We start from the raw sequence: 3,432 nt of genomic DNA, 5'->3' as shown, positions 1-3,432 counted from the left end.
GGCAGGAGAATGTTGATATGCAGACAGCGTTGGGACAATCAGCTGGCAGCATCCATTTTATGTATCTCTGTATTTCAATTAGTGGTAAGAAGTGTAAAATCTAGCCTGGAGAGTCATTAATGAGTAGAAAACAAAGTCTAACAAAGGCAATTATTCGGGTTATTAAAATGTCCTTAAAGAACTGAGGACTCACGGGTCACCCATATAAGGGTATTCCTATCATAGTCTGCATTGTTTCCTGGAAGATGTCTTAGTCTCCTGTCACCTCCATCTAGGTATTTCCAACAATGTTACAACAGAAAAGGACAACTCCAGCTCATAGTGACCTAGAGTGCAACAACCCTTAGGCTTGAAAATCAGTTTCACAGTGCCTATGATGATTAAAATTTGATGTGTGTGTGTGCACGCACGCACCACGTGTGCATGTGTACAGGATATTTTTTCTTCTCACTACACTCAAATAAAATTGGTTTTGTCCCCCAAAATGCAAAATAACAGACACAGTCAAGGGTTTTCAATCACAAATACACGGGTTCCAGTTGCAGCTTGCTGCTCCTTTTAGCTGGAGCTTGAGCAAGTTACTTAATCTCTCCAAGCCTCAGTTTCTTCATCTGTAAATCTGGACAAATAATAGTGTCTATCTCCTGGAGCTGCGGTGACAATCAAACACTATAATGCACAGAAAGTCCCTTCTCAATGCCACAGCACATGGTAAGTGATCGATCAACAGTGGCTTTAACAGGCTTCCAGGCTGAGTTAGCTATACACAGAATTGTAAAGTAATCAAGCTCGTTTCTAGTGCTTCCTCCATAAATGCTTTTTCCTCCTCCCTTCTCAGGATATCGGTAGCCAAAGGCCTTCTGCTAACCCAAGACACTGGCACTCCTTGCATATGACTCGTGTACAAACTAGATCTGCCCTACCAGCCAAAGCATTTCCTCTGCTTCCACAGTAGAGGCAATAGAGAGGATGTCTGAAAATATGCTGCCTGCATTCCTCATCCTCGACAGCAAGGCCTTTTCTTTCTGTAAACTTTTTCAGTGAAATTATAACATACCTACAGAAATGTGCCCCAATCATAATTTGAAGGATCTTCATGGAGTAAACACCCACATAACCAACAGTCTGACCAGAACCCCAGGAGCCCCTTGTACTCCCTTCCAGGTATTATCTCCAATCAAGACAACCAACATCTTCTTCTATGAAGTGCTTACTCAACTCTATTTCTCACATTTCTATTGGTAATCTATAAACCAGTTCCTTACTGATTTAGAGAAGTTCTTTATATATTCTATACACACGAGTCCTTTGTTGAGTATTTGTACTGCAGTCTTCTTCCATTTCATAGACTTCATTTTCCTAATGGTATCAGGTAACGAGTGGAAACATTAATGCAGTCCAATGTGATCAGTGATCATTTTTTTCCATCTTGGTAAGCATGTTTTGTGTCTCATTTAAGAAATCCTTGCCTACCCTGAGGTCATGAAGATAGTACCCAGTGATTTCCTCTAGAATCTTCACTGGTTCATATTTAGGTTTTGCCCATACCTTTGTAATACAGGCTTGGCCTCACAGGGGAGGAATCATGAGATAATTTTCATAAAGAAGGTATTTTTGATCATTGGGCCTCAAATATTATCACAACATAAAATTGGCATTAACAATATCTGTTCTCCACTAGATCAAGTGCTGTCTGGGGCAGGAGCCTGGGTCACATTCATCTTTGAACACTGGAGCTCAGCAATTGGCACGGCTGGTGTTCAGTGTCTGCCGAGTCGAATTCCTCTCAAGGAAAGTCTGAGAGAGTTTTTTGTGCAAATGAAATGTGAGAAACTGGACTTCTCTTATTTCTTTTTATAATCAGCAATGTCCTGATTATACTAACATCCATAATCTCCTTTTCTCACATTCCAGTCCCTATATCACACAATGAGATCCAAGATTTCATCTGTGTTTTGTGAATACTGTTTTTTTTTTGTTGTTGTTGTTGTTTCTTTTTTTTTAATTTTATTTTTAAACTTTACATAATTGTATTAGTTTCGCCAAATATCAAAATGAATCCGCCACAGGTATACCCGCGTTCCCCATCCTGAACCCTCCTCCCTCCTCCTTCCCCATACCATCCCTCTGGGTCGTCCCAGTGCAGTAGCCCCAAATATCCAGTATCGTGCATCGAACCTGGACTGGCAACTCGTTTCTTACATGATATTTTACATGTTTCAATGTCATTCTCCCAAATCTTCCCACCCTCTCCCTCTCCCACAGAGTCCATAAGACTGTTCTATACATCAGTGTCTCTTTTGCTGTCTCGTACACCGGGTTATTGTTACCATCTTTCTAAATTCCATATATATGCGTTAGTATACTGTATTGATGTTTTTCCTTCTGGCTTACTTCACTCTGTATAATAGGCTCCAGTTTCATCCACCTCATTAGAACTGATTCAAATGTATTCTTTTTAATGGCTGAGTAATACTCCATTGTGTATATGTACCACTGCTTTCTTATCCATTCATCTGCTGCTGGAGAGGGTGTGGAGAAAAGGGAACCCTCTTACACTGTTGGTGGGAATGCAAACTAGTACAGCCACTATGGAGAACAGTGTGGAGATTCCTTAAAAAACTGGAAATAGAACTGCCTTATGATCCAGCAACCCCACTGCTGGGCATACACACTGAGGAAACCAGAAGGGAAAGAGACACGTGTACCCCAATGTTCATCACAGCACTGAATACTGTTTTTTAAAAAGTATTGATTTGTGGCTGTGCTGGGTCTCTGTTGCTGCTCTTGGGCTTTCTCCAGCTGCAGAGCGGGGGCCACTCTCTTGTGGAGCACGGGCTCTGGAGCATGCAGGCTTCAGCAGCTGTGGCACACAGGCTTGGTTGCCCCACCACAGCCTGTGTGATCTTCCCTGACCAGGGATCTAACCTGTGTCCCTTGCATTGGCAGGTGGGCAAATACCGGTTTTTAAGCTACCCAAGTCTTTTTTTCACCAACGGTCGTGGGTTAACCATCCACTTCCACTTTCCTTCTCTTCTATGAGGGAGGGGGGAGGGGGACACTTAGCATTCCACCTCCTTTAAGCACAGAAGCCAGATATGACTATCAATTCTACTCATTCAGTCTACTTCCGCTCAGACAGGGCATTTACTGAGAGCTCTGGAACAAGACAGCATTCCAAAGGAACAGTGATACTCCTGAGGACTTGGCAGGCGCCTGGTAAGTCGGGAGCTCAGGATAATCATGTTCACCTCAGGCCAATCATTTGGAGTTTCTGCAATATTTAAGACTTTCCCAACTAAGACTGTTTTCAAAAACTCCACACAAACAAAGTTTTAGGCCTGTGAGCAAACACCTACCAAGAACTCTGGTGTTAAGCTGATGCCATTTAAAGATGGCTCTCAGAGCACAGGGATTCTTCACTTGATCTCA

Source organism: Bison bison, unplaced genomic scaffold, assembly GCF_000754665.1.
Source record: "Bison bison bison isolate TAMUID 2011002044 unplaced genomic scaffold, Bison_UMD1.0 scf7180017834017, whole genome shotgun sequence".
NCBI classification, from domain to species: domain Eukaryota; kingdom Metazoa; phylum Chordata; class Mammalia; order Artiodactyla; family Bovidae; genus Bison; species Bison bison.
The sequence above is the reverse complement of the archived record's forward strand: the minus strand, read 5'-3'. Positions refer to the sequence as shown.